Below are 16,718 nucleotides of genomic sequence, written 5' to 3'. Positions count from 1 at the left end.
ATCATGCGTGATGTTTTTTGTTTTTTTTCAGCTCTCATAAAAACTCTGATAACCCTGCCTTTGTTGTCTGGAAGATATACTTAATGGCATGCCTCTTAAGCTTGTGCAGCTGTAATCGTGTTTGCTGAGAATTGTTTTCCCTCCTCCGTGTTATTGTTTGTAAGGCCCAGCAGGAAGCTGCGGAGCAAAGTTTTACTGGCGTTCCCCGCATCAGGTGTGCTTTTGTGTCATCATGTCCATCTTAAAGAACCCATCACACTGATCCTCAGGCATTTGAAGGATTAGTGTACAGATCTGGTACAGATTAGCTGTAAGACACTGGGACACAGATGATGAGCGTGTTTGTGGGAGTAGGCATGTCTGTGAGCACGCCGAAGGGAAGAGTTGCTCAATTGCAGCTGCACTGAAGGAGAACCCAAGGAGCTCTGAAAATGACCAGAGTGACCATAGTGGAAGTTTATTTTGGTATTTTACCCGTAGGTTGGTCTCTTCACATATTTACTCTGCTGGCACATTAAAGAGTCAGTTCCCTCAAATTACAATTTTTTTTAAAAAAAATGTTGTACTTACCTGGTGGGTAATGTCTGCCTCCTTACCAAAAGTTGGGGTAGAACTTGATTTGTGGTTCTTATTGCTTTAGAGAAATCAGAAATAATCTCTTTAATAGAGAGCATTTATGCTGAAAATATTTGAATGTTTTCTGTGGTCTTGTCAGAGTGAAGCTAGATTTGACACTGCATTAGACCTGTGCAGAGCCAGAATTACAGTTGTAATCATTATTACTTGTGCGCCGGTGTATGGGCACAGTTCTGTAATTACACTGCCTCAGTTCCTGCTAAACATCACTGTATTATCACTGCCTTTATGCTTCAGTTAGCACTGAACCCAAAGCGCTGCTGTTCCTCCTGGAGACGCTGCCATAGCTAAAGACTCTTGTGAGGACCACAACTGAAATTCTACTTAACGCCGTATTGAGCTGGAGGCACAAATCTCTACACATCTTAAACTGAGCCAAAACCAAGACGTTTGTGGATGGTGTCCAGATACCTTCGAACAAACCACAAAATATGTATTTTTATTATTTAGATGAACTGACCACAGGGGTAACCAGAGCCATTAAATGTCTTGTACTGATTCACAAAACAGACAGGCCATTTTGTTACTAGACTGTGATTCTATTGTTGTTTGTCAGTGTTTACAGTGTGGGTTATAATGTGATTTTTGTACCATTCAAACCGCCATGTTCTCTCTGAGCATATGTTGGACACGTGTAGACTTAAATATGCGACTTCTCTTTCCCATCTTCACATTTCTACTGGTGACGCCGCTTGGCTCAGACGTGACAGCTTAATTTCAGACACGTTAAAAATTCTCCTGGGTTATGTCTATGTCCATTGTTTGTTTGATTTTGCAAGTTTGGTATAAAGACAGAGTCAGTTAAGCTCTAAGTTGGTCACAGTTTTGCACAAACAAACGAGAAAAAGGTCGTACTCTTACCATGCCTGCTTAATGTTTTCACCATGTTTTCTCATTCATCACTTGTTCAGAGGGATGAAGTATTCTTTGAAAGATTCATCATTAATTTTGACGATGGCTGACTGCGTACCTGTTTTACCTTTCTCATTCATCCAGGGAAGCTATGTTGACACTCTATGTCAAACCTGTGACCTTCCCATTATGGATGGTTGATCCTGGATGTTACTGAACAGACACCTTTACCGTTTGGCCAAGCAGCCGCCCCCGTCTCGTGGGAGTTGATTGAAGAGTTCAGCAATCAGGGTTCTGTTCCTGAGAGCTTTGAGATCCCAGGAGGTTGAGACAGACACAGAGGGGGAAGGATCGCCAAGCTGTCTGCAGATGATTCATTTTTTTAGTGCTTCATCATTCTCTCCTTTCATAGTGCAATTCTTCACATCCTGCCACACATACACACGCACAGAGAAAACATGAGAACGCAGTGTTTGTATGCATAAGTGTAGTCACTCACTCATGCATTCTTGAGCTGCGGATGCGTCTGGCTCGCTCTTTCTGCGTTCGCATAATCTTGCCAAGCCAGCTGTGCGAATTGGGTCGGGAAAACGGGGAGGGCTTTCAATACAGGTGTGTCTGTTTGTCTGCGTGCGGCAGAACGAGGGAGACAAACGCACAGACAGATAGAGGTACACTCATTTCACCCCGATGAGCAATTTTTCAGGTCTGTGTTTTCACTCTGAGGTACACATATTTTCTGGAGGCGTGCAGTTCAGCATGCACGTTGGCGTGTGCACCTGCTGTCTGGAACAGCTCTAATGTAAACAAACCACAGAGAGGCCGGTCCTGGCGTGGAAGTTGTTTTGAGAGGTCGGGGACGTCACTGTGGTTTCCACGCACAACGCTCTTCTTCACACCCCCGTCCATGAATCTTCTCCATCTCGCAGATAGGTGACCATTCATCAGTTTGCTCTCCGCACAATGTACACATAAACACTAGCTGCTTGTATTCACACGATCCCACACCTCCGCCGTGTTCCCCTTGGCCTCTTTGAAAAGAGGTTATGAACACCCATCTGACTAGACGACGGATGGGCCTGGCAGATTTTAAATGTGCCAACCACACCTCAAAGCTCGATCCATAATACACTTCACTTCTCTGGAGCCTGGATGCATCTGGTTTCAATGTGTGCAGATGCTGCATGGTTGGAAAAGTCGGTCCTCACTCTGCAACTCCCTCTTTCACCATCAAGCCTCTTCCCCTCCCTTCATTTCTAATCTCTGTTTTTCTGTAGGGATCTTCTAACGCTTCCAGTGATCACAACAACACCATGGTGGTACTGAAAAGCAGCCCTTTGTGGCTGCTTATGAAATGTCTCATTGGATTAATGTGCAATATTATTTTGTTTACATTTAGATTATTGAGAAGCACGTGACCATACACATATTAGAGCATTTACTTACTTTTAAAACTTAGTAAAATTACCTTTACTTTAAATGTGACATTTAAATGTTTGGAGCAATGTGCAGAATTGAATAGAGAATTGAAAACGGATATAATTCAGGATTATTTCAGTTAGTTACTTATTCACTCAAGTGTCTAGTGGGTGTCTAATGAAACATCCTGTCGTACACCCAGGAGGGTAGCAAAAGGAAACAGATTTCTGTGTTTAGGACCAACTTATTGCTACTCATTGTCACAGTGTCTATAGAGGAGATTGGGGTAGATGGATAGGTCAAGTAAACATTCGACTCTGATATGGGGGGGCTGCTGTTCCTTTCCCGTTTCCAAACCAATTGTCAACTTCACTATAATGTCCATAAATGGGTGTTTTGACTGTGACAGTGAAGGATATCCTGATCTTTCCTTAAACCTAAGTGGTTGTCGTGGCTGAGCTTATCCCGTCCAAACAGGGTAATATATATCTGTGTTACATTATTAAGTAATTTCCTTGTATCTTTAATGTGCTATGTCCTAAGTATCCATGTATCCTGGATTTAGGGAAATAGATGATTTCGATTTGTTTATCTTGTAAACTTCTGGCTCGCTGGCATTTTATTAAAAAGGCAATTTACCCACAGTTGACGACAAAACAGTGCCCTGCTCTACTTCTTGGAACCTCTTCCTTTTTTTGGAGAGCATGATTAGTTGGTGTGTTGCTTGCTACAGTCTGCAGATTCTGTGACCTCCTTACCGGGACTCCCCTGAGGCTCCACAGCTGTTGGCCTTGCATGCTAGCAGCTCATCCACTCTCAGCTGTAATCAGTGATTCACCTGCATGCCGCTTCCTGTGACATTTTCACTTCCTCTCAATTTTGTGTGAACAGTCAAAAGGTAAACACAGTAATGGCTTTTGTTTAATGTGTAACAGTCAGATATGTGAGCGACTCTGTTTGCTGACGTACCCTGTGACACAGATTAAATGTATGGCTCGTTATCTATACTTTTGTGGATCTATATTCTGTGACGACAGATGTACAGGGGTAATTTGAAAACGCATGAAACGCTGTCAAATAAATCGACTCTGTGCACAGACAGTCAATACTCCGTCTCTGGTTTAGTTATAGCTGGTGCACATGAGTCACAGATCTGTCAGACAAATACCAGGGACGCAGGAGTGTCAGTGATATCCACCCTGAGAAAAAAGAAATGCGGGCAGAGATACAATCTCTGCTTTGTGTCAGTGTGTCCATTCTCAGTGTTATTTATTGACTAAACAAGGTGTACAGTGGCCACAGGGAGAGCCAGGCTCAGCAGGGGAGCAGAGTCTGCCAAGTGGGCGAGCCGAGGATGACAAGAAAGGGTCAGAGCAAGGGGGAGAGGACAGCCAGATAACGGCTGTTTATGTTTCTTGTCCCATTCATCTCCATTCAGAAGCATTCATCTCTACACCCTGCTCTCTGTGCTTTTGAAGCATAAACAAGCCTCACTCTCCTGACAACAGCCCTGCCTGTTTGCTCAGTGTGTTTGCTCAGGCCTGTGGCTTGGATTTGAGCGTAAGTAGTGCATAGGTAGCCCAACGCACCAAATCAAATGCAGCCATTTCAGATTGATGTCGACGTGACAGCAGCTCACCGCAGTAACATAATATTTATTTCCCAGAGATTAGACTGGTTGTGATGCAGACCAGGTTGAAGGAAAAACAAACAAGCTGGGACTTCCTCTTTGTTGACACAGGGATTTATTCTCTTCAATATATTTTCACCATAGAGCTTCCTCTCCTTTGCTGCAGACCGTTAAAACTCCCCATCTCCAAATGATTTGTGCCTCACTCAGAGTTCATGACTTGTCTTCCTGCCACACTGACAGCACCTCTAGTGCTCAGCCATCAGGGAGGCTTGTGTTTCCCATGGTGCTTTGTGCTTGCCTTTTTGCCTGCAGGGATATAATGACAAGCATGGACCACCCATGACTGCTTTGGCCCGACTGCTATTGAAGAAATTCCCCAAGCTTCAGTGTGTGTGTGTGTGTGTGTGTGTGTGTACGTGTGTCAAAGCACGAGCTCTCGTATACGTTTGCATGCTTGCTCTTTAGCCAGCATGATGAGCCTTTATTTTGAGAGGCTGCCATAAAGACTTAGAGTGATCACACTGTGACAACTCATTGTTGATCATTTTATTTTTCAGGATGCAAAATGCGTGATCATTCAAGTCAGAAGAAAACAATTAAAAAAAATAAAAAATAATCTGCCTTTTCTTAAATCTTAAAGGTGAATATGAGTTTCTTAAGCCATATTTTTTTTTCTTTTTTTTTCGTACTACTTCAAACTAGATTTGGATCTCTTTTTAAGCTCTGCTTTAGAGTGGATTTACTAAAGCCTTGGCAAATTCTTCTCACTCACTGGGTACAATGTTACATGCAGTATTGCGGATCTATAATCACTTGCAGTGCCTGTGTCAAAAGCAATCAGCATTATCATGGCCTCATTCCTCCTTTTCTCTCCCAGCCCTAAAGGAAGACTAAACTAAACTCCAGTCGGAGAGAAGCTCTGTGTGAGCAGGAGGCTGTAAAGTTATTCATGAGCTGCCCATTCCCCAGAGGTCAGAGGATTCAGTGTGGAGGACGGTTTACTGCACTCTGGTGACAAACAACATCTCGACTTGGCGCCTCTCCAAGGGTACAAGCTGCTGTCAGTGTGGGTCGTTGTGCGGCGTCAATGCCTTACATGTGTTTCCAACTTCCCAAGCATCCTGGCTGAGATGGTCGGGAGATCTTCTGTGTGGTGACGTGCACTCTCAACAAAATGAATGACACATTAAGTTATTTCACACATGCGGATGAGTCAGCTGATTGTTTGGTGTTATTAAACTAATAACCTCTATAGAATATCGATAGAATTTCCATGCTGTTAGAAAAACTGTTATGAAGGTTGATGAATACGATAGAGGTGTTGAACTATTTTGTTTAATTCTCCTGAAACCTGCAGAGCTAGTTTTGCAAAAAGTGGTATATATAAGACTACACACCTTTACACTGCTTTGGGTTAAAGGGAATCAGTTGGACTAGTTATTTGGCATATAATTAAAACCTACAGAGAAACTGCATACTAGTCGTAACCTTTTGATCAGTGTAATAAATTCTATACTATTAATACCACTGAAATCTAGTATGAATCCATCGCTCAGTGGTTTTGTCTCATCTCTGTCCTAGTTTCTGTCTCTGTCTTTACTTACATTCTTTCTCCGTCATGCAAACTCAGTTTCACTCATTCATCTAATCACTCACTAACTCACACGCCTTCTCTCTGTCCTTCCACTTGTTTTTTTTCCATCTTCACTCTGACATGACCTCTTCAGTGAAGTGCTGACCTTTGAACTTCCTCTTCCTTCCTGGCTCTGTGTTGTGGTGTGAAGTGGGCAGCCATATCAGGGGATGAGTCTCGTGACTTAACATATATGCATCCATCTAGCACACGTTAAACTTACACCCTCCAGGTCATCTGACAGCGGAAGTGCACAGGGACAGTTTCATGTCCTGTTTTACAGTCGCACGTAGGACTGGAGGTTTGTGGGACAGCCCTACCAACATGACAGAGCAAATTCCTCACATTTTTCCTCATTACATTTTCTCAGCTCAATGATCCAAAGCGAAAACCACTTGAACCCCTTCGCCCTCGAAAAGGCACATTATCACTGAGTCCAAAACCATTTCACCTCTTTCATTGTAATCTTCTGAAAAGTCAGACATGGACTATAAAATTATTATAAAATCGGTCACTGCTGAAAGTGCTCATGCCGGCGGTAGACTCGTGAGTCAGTCTCGTCTGCAGTGACACATGCTGATCCAGGTTTCTTATTTTCTGCAGCCGCTGTCTGGCCTCAGGGAAGACACATCTCTGAGCTGTTGCTCAACACAGCTGAGGGTAAACAGGCTGTGTTTAGATGCCCGTGTCTCAACCTGTACACACACACCCGCAAGGACGCATACATAAAGAGGCAAACAAACTGAGACCTACAGAGTGGGTGTATTTGCAGTGCCACACCAAAAACTCCTGCCACAACTTGTTAGACTGAGTGAAATTGCTCTCTTGCACACCCGTACAATGTAACAACATGCAAGCAGCTCTTCGGTGCAGAGCTCAGAGATGTGAAGGAGTGTGAAAGTATGGAAGGTAACTTTTTTGCTGCTTTGCAGGAATCAAGCAGGAAAGCTGCAGAAGTGACTTTCTGCTTGTTTGATGATGGTGCAGGATGAATCACAGTCAGTGGTCTCTAATAATAGTCAACAGTGTCTCATACTGTGTTCACTGAAGAGGATCTTTAAAAAGCTATAAAATATAATGTTGCTAGAATTTAGTTTATATTGCATTTGTATTTTATGACTTACCCACTCAAATATTAAACAAATGAAGTGGGCCCAAATACAGTCCACTAACATCGTAGAAACTGGGAATGTTAACGATTTGATATTTTATTATATTATATAGAATCTTTAATTTACATATTATCACACTGGTTTTGCCATAAAATCATATAGAAATCAGCATTTGAAGTTGTTAACATACTTGACAACAATAACAAAAAAAGAGAATTTGAAAATCAGGAAACTGTGTCTTAATATGTTCCTGTTTATTGACATTGTTCCTGTTTATTGATGTAGTATAACAATACAACAATACACTGACCTATTCACTGTTGATCCCATTCATCATCATTATTTCCCTCATGACAGTAACCACTATCTACTGATTTTGCCCCGTGGTGTCACAGTTACTGATAGTGAAGGCGTCAGAACGTCTGACCTGAGTCAGGGGGAAGGATGATGATCTGATGAAACAACAGTTAGTCAGAGCGGCTGCTACGTTCCAGGCTTTTATTTCCTGAAAGCAGGTTAGCCTGTGCAACCTGTCACAACTTTTGATTAGATCTAAGAGCAGTCTGACTCACTGGAGAAACTATGCATCTGTCATGTTTGATCTCTAATCTTTTAGATGTCTCTGTGTTTGACAAGTGTCTGAAATCTAGTATTGTTGCCCTGCAGTTAAACTGTGTGTGCAATATATTTACACAGTAGAAAATCATCTAACTCTGACTTCAGAAAAACCCAAAATGTTCTGTATATATTTTTTGACTCAACCACTTCGGTGTTCTAGACAAACCGCTGCAATTTATTTTCTCTCACATTCATCATTAAGGTAGTAGGAGATGTTTTTTTGCATTTTCATACAGGATTCAAACTTGTGCTTCAGCCTGGTTTTGGCAGTTAGCTTGTTCAGCTGTGTGGGGCTGGACTGAGGTCACATCCAAACCACTGTCCCACCAGTCCACGTTGACCCTAAGTGACCCGTGGGCGGCTTTAACACGGAGCCAACAGCAGCAGAGAGTACAGCTGCTGCCTCCATCGACCTCCTTAAGCTGTCCAACAAGCCTGGCAGACGGGTACCGCAGGTTAGACTAAAAGAGAGAAAGAGTTTTCTAGTTAGCCCGTCACAGGCCATTTCCCTCCACAATGGTAATATTTTCACATTGACTGCATCCAATAGCCCCCGGGCATCCAAACAGGGACCTCATAATAAGATTTGTGCATATGTAAGCTATAAAGAGCCTCAAACATTGTGGCAAGTGCAGCCCTGCTGCTAAACCAGGGGCCCTATTTGAGTTGGAGAGGAGGGATTTGGAGCGATGTGTTTCTATTCGCCGCTCTGCGTTGTGAGCCAACTGGTCCATTTTCCCCGATTCACTTTCACAGGCCGCTTTTATCCCTCACAAAGCCCAAATACCGCAAAGAAAATGGGACGGGGCGGAGTTCAAACGACAGCTCAAGAGTTTTATGTTCAATGGAATTAGAAATGACTTTTTAAATGCCACTCTGTTTGGGCTGCCCTACTGTAAGAACTCCGCTAATGAATTTAATGTGCACATTCTGGCATGGGATGTTAATTTTTCTCCTCCGGCTGATTAAAAAGTTGAAGTGATTTATGGCTGCACTGGGAGTCTGGGTTGCTTTGTCATGTGGGTGTCTTATAAGTTTAGCTTCCCTCATCTGCGTCACCAATGTATCAAACTCTATTTGCCATTTTTCCTAATGCATTGCGCTGATACTAAAATACAGATTTTAATTTTTTTATGTTATTACTTGAACCTGCCAGAGTGCCCCAGGATGCTGACTGACAGACTGAGATTTATCATGGCAGGACAGAGGGTTTGAGATGAGCGGTTTATATCTTCAGCACATTCCTTCGTTTGTTCTCTTGTAATTTTTGAGAAATTGAGTTAAAATGAGACTTTCTTACATGTGGATCTGACCTGCACAACTTGTCCCTGTGAATCAACTCATGGAAATCTGCGTGTAATCATTTACCAAAAAGTTTTATATTGGCGTTGTAATCGTATTTTTTCTTGCGAGACAGCCGTGTAATTTCCATTGACAGTTACACAGGAGCCTTGTGTTTGCAGCGCTTCATTTGCATCCTCTGTGTAATTTGAAGTCCTTATGAACATTTTTGTGGACAGGAGGAAGGGAAGTGGTGGCACTTATCTCTGGTGGTGGTCCCACCTCAACCACAGAACCTCATCTGTTGTAAAAGTCTTGAAAACTGAACGTGTTGCAATGTTGCCGGATCTAGTTGACCCAAAAACAGCAATTACCTGAATAAATCTGACATTTCTCTTAGGATAGAATGTGATATTTGGTGAACGGAAGCTTATTCCCTTTCTTATGAAGAGTTAGATGACAAGATTAATTGTACTCTCATTTCAGTTTTGGTGAGTTCGTGTATAGAGGATGGACCGAGAGAAGCTCAAAGAGACGCAGCAAGAAACTGGTGAGTCAAGGGATTCCAAAAGACACATTCTTGCCCCTGTGCTCTCTCAGCACTGGGAGGCCATAAATATAATGCAGATTTACTACTGATGCTGCTGATGGATACATTTAAAGCCAAAGCTTTTCCATTGCCAAGTCAGTGAAGTCTCGTCCTTGGGGTACGGCTAAGAGACAGCGTTTCACTGTGATTTATCTGAACTGAGCTAACGATGTGATAATTGATAAGGAGCAGAAGTTTTTATCACAAAAGCTGCACAGTCTGCCCGGCCCTGTGTGTTTCTGTGTAGCAGACACTTCATCACAAAGCGATGGAGGAGTATCCCTGGCCGATGTGAACTTCAGCGCACCTGTGGGCTTTAGATGGCTATCAGAAGAAACTCAGAACTCCCTCAGTCTTCCTCACCTGCATATAATAAATAAAGCTATTCCCTCTTTTATGAGTGGTAGTAATTCTCAGTTTTGGCATTCCAGTGTGTGGGCAACATTTTCAAATCAGACGTTAATAGAACCTGGTGGGAACAGTTTTTATTACCAATGGAGGATTTTCTTGTTAATAAATCAGAGCTGGCCATGAAGACCTTAACTCACAAAGGAAATTTAAAAGTAAAAATTGATCAAGACCGCTGGGAAAGAATCTACAATCACAATTATAATTCAATTTCTTTGGTTATAGGAAGCTTTGCATAATAAACTCAAAGTGGGAAATTATATGCATATGTTCTGGATTTGAATTTGTTTTCCTGTAATTTTTTTTTTGCTGAAACCTTGGCCACAGTTATTGGAAGGTTTTGCTGGTTATCGGGCCCGAAATGTGAGATTTCATTTGACTTTCTAAAAAGACTTGCCAAGAGTGTATCTTTGCGCAGTTGAGTTGTTGCTCCCCTCCATGCACAAATGCGATGGTGTGTGAGTGTTGGACATGCTCGCACAGGCACTGAGGGAGTGTGGTGGCTCAGCAGGTTTAATGTTTTTGGTTGGTGCTCGACACACACTCTCCTTGGCGGCCGAGCCGGGGTGGAAAGGGATGCAGACTGTGACTCAAACCACGAACGTGACACCTGCACCGTCCCGGCCGTCACATGTCACAGAGGCACACCCTGCTTGCGCAAAAACCTTTCTTCTGACGTAAACACTGCAAATGAGTCCTGCCCGTCAGCCCCTTGAGGCACAGAAAGACCTTTTAGGCCAACGAGATTTTTTTTTTCTTTTCGGGAGCATTTAATGGCTGCAGGTGGTGATGCCCACATTTCCACTGATTCATTTATTGATTTCCCTCATCGTGTCTTGAGCTAAACGCCCCCAGCTTTTTCAAGGACGAATATTTCCTCCACATGTGTATGAGTCTATTGATAGCATGTGGCTCCATTTAATGCAGACACATAAAACAACAAGCAGGAAGCATTAAAACCATGTGAGGCTGGCTTTGCTGCTCTGCAAGGGACCCACTTCTCAATTCGGCCTGTGTACTCACATCCCAAGACGGGGACGCGAACACACGCACACATATAGCTGTTCAAGCAATTAGACACGCCTGTTGTTCATATTGAAGTAATAAATGCAGACTGAGGGGTACTACAGTATACTGTACCCAATAAATGCCTCTCTTTGAGCCCTCTGAGCCCCATTAGAATAAACAGAGGTGGTTTGCAGGTTTGGCAAAGTTGGCAAGTGGCAAACAGACCTACGAGTTTGAGCTGTATTCTCACATATTTCTTGTGGTTTGTTTAACCACTGTATACCATACAGAGCAGTGCAATCAGTGCGAAAGGTATATTTTAACGTTAATGCGCTCTCCTGTGATTAACCAGACTCTGGTTAAATGCGGTTCTCTGAGGAGGGAAAACAAATGCTTACTTGAACTACTGTTTGACCCGGCTCTGGCGGTGGATATCACTTATTTGTGACACCCAAGAGTGTGGAGGGCTCTCAGCAATACTCCCTCCATGGTAAACAGTCATAAAAAGCCCAGGATTCAGTTGCACAAACACAAATAGCGGACTATTCATAGCACTAATGAGAGCTGCCAGGGACACCAGCGGGCCCTGAAATGCACTGTCGCCACTTGTAGAGTTATGGCACGGCACAGGGTAGAAACCATGGCTGGGTGAAGAGCTGGGGCTGTAAAGGCATTCCTGTTTAACTTCCTCTCCCCCCTGTATTTTCTTCTTTGTCTCCCCTTTTATTTGCCTTTTTTTTTTTTTTTACAAAGAGGAACACTTCTTTCTTTCTCTTTGGGTTTTTTCTCCACTCTTTAATTTCCCCTCAAACAAACTTCTTTCCATCAGTTCCACCAACTCGATATGGGGACATTTTCATCAGAGATGTGGTCCAGTAGCCTATTTGTATATTGCATTGTTTCCTCTAGTGCTTGTTTACAGCAATACACCCTTACACAACCATGTCACGTGAACCTTGCTGCAGATTGGATTATGAAGGTGTCAAGTCCCTCCCTGATGGCCACGAGCTATTTTCTGAGTAACACATTAACTTACTATTACCCCCTACAAACCACAATGGAGGGGAGGGGTGTAATTTAGCAGTGTGCTGATTGATTGGTCTGTTTATTTTTTCGTTTGGCCTGACAGGAATTTCAGACTTCAACTTTCAAATTCCTTGCAGATGGCCAGCCAGCCCTTTGAATCCCCACTGCAATTAACCTTTGGAGGAGAATAACAAAGCAGCACACAGGGGCACTGTGGCCTGGCTCAGCTGCTTTGATGTGGTTCCTGTGTTTGCTCTGTCATGCAGTGGAAGGGAGGTGAACTCTGTCGACCATGTCCGGGGCTGCTGAGAGGTGCAGGGGGCGTCACACCCAGGGGGTCTGCCTGCTCCTGTCACACCACAGCCAGCATGGAAGGAACTGTTATCACCTTTCTAAAACATTGGCTACATTTACCTACACAGAGGAGCTGGCCTTTAGCCATAGTTTTAGTAGTACATGTCATACCCTGCAGCTGACGCTCCCTGTTGCCTCAAATGAACCACTGGACATCATATTCCTGTGGAGCTTAGGTGGAGGGGCTGCTGATTGAGGGATGTCTGTAATCACTGGTGGAAGACAAATGCATATCATTTACTAAAGTAAAATTATCAACAGTATGAAAATACAAGGCCAGAAATTACTTTTTTTGTCTCCTTTAATTATAATTTCAGCACATACACCCATCAGGCATAACATTATGACCACCTGCTTAATATTGCGTAGGTCCCCTTGTGCCTCCAAAACAGTTGTGACTCAACAGAGAATGGACATGGGCCTTCTGAGGGTGTCCTGTGGTGTCTGGCAGCAGGATGTTGTTAGTGGGGGCCTTTGGGTCCTATGGGTTGAGGGGAGGGGCCTCTGTGGATCATCCTACAGATACTTGATCAGTTTGGGATCTAGTGAATTTGGAGGCCAGGTCAACACCTTGTGCTGTTCTTCATGTTTTTTGAGTTGTTCCTTTTTGTGTGTGTGCCTGTGTCATTGCTGCATCCTGCTGGGGATGGCTGCTGCCATCAAGGAGTGTCATTGCTATGGGCTGGGGGTGCCTAGTCTGGTCTAGGTGGGTGGTACATGTCTAAGTAACATCTGCACCAAAGGTTTCCCAGCAGAACATTGTCTTGTCACAAGATGGTCAATAATTATTTGCTTCTTGGAAGCTTGGGGAAGCAAACTTATTTTACAGATTCGACACACGTGTCAGCATTTTTACATGCAGTGTTGCTGGTACAGTAATGAATGTAATAAATGAGCTATTTTTGCAGTTGTTATGAATGGGGAAATTAGCTATGGGCACTGATGCAGTTTTTGTGAACATGTTTATTTCTGCTGAAACGTTGTAAACATCATAACACAGAGGTTTATGGGGAATGATTTGCTTTTGGAGCCGTCTCAAAGTCAATCATTTGCTGATTTTGACACTTCAGCCACTTGCTATTGATATTTTACATACAGTAGTCAGTGTTTAAATGTTTTACTTGTTCAAAACTGAGCTAAATTTAACTATTATTTGACATGTTATATTATCATATTTCCAAGTTTGTTAAAAAAACACCAGCATTCATTAAGCTGTTGAATCATTCTGTCAACGCTGATCAATGTCAAACAAGTTGGTAATGTTCTTTTTCTAAAGTCTGCATCTCGAAGGAAAGATCAGTACTAGAAACTTCAGTCTGTCGTCAGGGGAATCGTGTCATTGCTGTGTTACCATGTCAACATTTGTCAGCATCTTCTCCATGCTGAGGTGTCCCATGGGTTTCATTTATAATTCTACTGAGAGATAAATGTTTTCTTCCTCTTGCTAGGCACACATTCCTACTTGACTGAAAACTCCTGAAGGCAGCCGTGTTTGAATTAGCAGTTGGGTCCAGAGGCTGTATTTTAATTAGCTGGGGCTTTAGTGCGAGCTCAATCATCAACCAAGGGAGTCTCGTTAAACCTGCTGTGCTCATTTCCACCCGTCAGGCTGGATGGTGTGGCATAGTTATGATTCATATAAAGTGCCGTTCACTGACTGGATTGACAGATCGCTGCAGCGCCATAGGAACAGTCAGTCATCTCTCTTCCATCAGAAAACCTGTTATTTCACGAGGAGTTAACGCTAAACAGACCATTGATATCTGGCTGTGGATTCTTTTCCCCCGGTCGTTTTGCTTGTTGCACAACCGTATGTGTTGAGTAATGTGTCAAAGCCTGTGATCTGCTCACTCCTTGTATTTACATTTCTCCTAAATTACCTCCTACTGTGGTGTTTTTTAAAAAGATTTAGCATTTTTACTACTTTTTTTCCAAAAAACAATGCACTGTGGTAATGCATTTCATACCAATATCATACCTCATAAATAAAAGCAGATTTTTGTTCAGCCCACTTCCAAAGATCTGGCACTGGCCTGAACTCTCACCCACAGTGCAACATTAGAGTTTTTTTTTCCTCAGCACTGTCTCCATGTGCATTTTAACAGGCCTGAGGAACAATGTTGGCCTTGTGACGGCTTTCCATGCGTTTTCTGTTAAGGACGTGGCATTTCAGAGAAACAGATTCCTTTGAATGCGTCACAACGGCAAAGGATTTCTGTGCGTCTCAAAGTGTGGGCAAAGTGTGCTCTTATTAATTTTCAGAGTTGAAGTTTTGAAGGAAATAACAAACACGCCCAGTGATGTTGTTTGCATGTGTGCACATAAGTATGTACTCGGCCGCTTCCCTTCCTCTTTCGCAGAGGTGTTGTATGCGTGTTCATTTTGAGTGTGCAGTGGGAATTTTTCCACTGGCTCTGAATTGTCGGTGGGTGGGAGGTGGTGGAGAGCAGTGCAGCAGCTCTAAGCTGTGGACAGATCGGTGCTCCGTCCTATCTGCTCTGTATAGCTGACATCCTGGCTCAATGGGCCATTTCAACACCTCGACACTCTATCCACACGGGACTGCACACGGAGCGGTAGAGCTCTCCCTCACTTTCAACTCATCTCTCTCTGCCTCTTTTTTTCCCTGTCTCTGTGGGCAAAAATGCTTCTTGCTTCCTTTTTATTATACTGTATTTTTTACTTTAGATCTCTCCAAGACACACAGAGTATGGAAAGAAAGACGAAGAAAATATAATTGATATTTAATTAATTTCAGCCTGCTGGGGCATTTTAGCATTTTTTAAGTTATTGTTTTGGTTTTAATAAATACGCCTCTCTCAGCACTTTCATCAGTGGACTTTCCAGACACAGCAGGCAAGCTGTTTTCAGCTAGGAGAACGTAAATAAAACCAGCGGCAAAACAGCAGACAAACAAAGTTAGCTAGTATATTGAAGCACTGAAGCATTTTGCAGCTAAAGCTCCAGATGTTTCCCTCAGGGGTTGGTGGAGACCAGAACAGAGCAAAAAGGAGAATAACTCTCGGCTTTACATTCATCAGGTTGCCAGGCAGAAATGTGACTCCAGAGGAAAGATAATATTACTCATTACAAGAATGTTACTTCTCAGCCATTATAGTAAGCCTTTGTTTGCCATACAGTATATTATGTTAATTCCAAACCAGGAATAGAGGATTACACAGTGCTCTTCAGTGCCCCCAGAAATCAGATTTGATTAATCCTGGTTAGTCCTCAGAGAAGATAGAAGTCATAAGATGATAAGCAGTGTGTTTCCACTCTTCCTTTATTAAAAATGCATTAGTCATGCATTACTATTTTTCAGCTATGTGCTGTATACATAGCTCAAAGCAAATGCCGTCAGTCAGAATTCATTAATGTTTTCTTCTGGATGAATGCTACATTGGAGGGGTTTTCCATTTCCATAAGACAAAACAACAGGATAGTGCAAGGACAACCAAGTAGCCTAGATATACTCAGCGTATACTGATAATATTACAAAGCAGCTAACAATTATTAGTATTTCTAGAAGAGCTGAATGATTGGTGGACGCTGATGGAGTCCACGAGAGAGACAGAGGCAGAGAAACAGAGAGGGAGTGCCCTTTCGCTTGCACTCCGCTCTTTTTATAACTCTCTGTGGGTTCACGGAGGCTGGCTCCTACATGGCTGCCCACGGCATTCGGTTACCATGAAGAATTTAATGTGTGCAAGCTTACATCAGGGGGCCACTGGCTGTGAGTATATGACTGCAATCTGAGGCTGTGACAGCGTGTGTCACCTTTACTGGCAGCAGGTTCTCAGGGGGCGCAGTTTTGGGACGCCTGCACAAAAGCAGCTATGCAGGCTACTGAAATGAGGTTTGAATTACTGTCGGCTCTATACATGAATTTTGTGTATGACTGGAGCGTTAACAGAGTAAAGAGTGCAGGTTTACAGTGTACGTGACACATGCGTGCCACGGCAAGCTGTAAACGCAATAATCTGACATATACTCTACATGAAGCTAAAGTAAACAACCAAAGGCAGAAGCCAACAGCTACCTATTTACATATTCATGACCATTTAAGTCCAGTTGAATTTAAGTCCAATATTAAGCTCTGTTTTACCACTAACTCCTGTGGAAATATCTGACAGCTATTAATTGCAGGTT

The sequence above is a fragment of the Chelon labrosus genome (assembly GCF_963514085.1).
Source record: "Chelon labrosus genome assembly, chromosome: 9".
Classification (NCBI taxonomy): Eukaryota; Metazoa; Chordata; class Actinopteri; order Mugiliformes; family Mugilidae; genus Chelon; species Chelon labrosus.
This window is presented reverse-complemented; position numbering follows the sequence as displayed.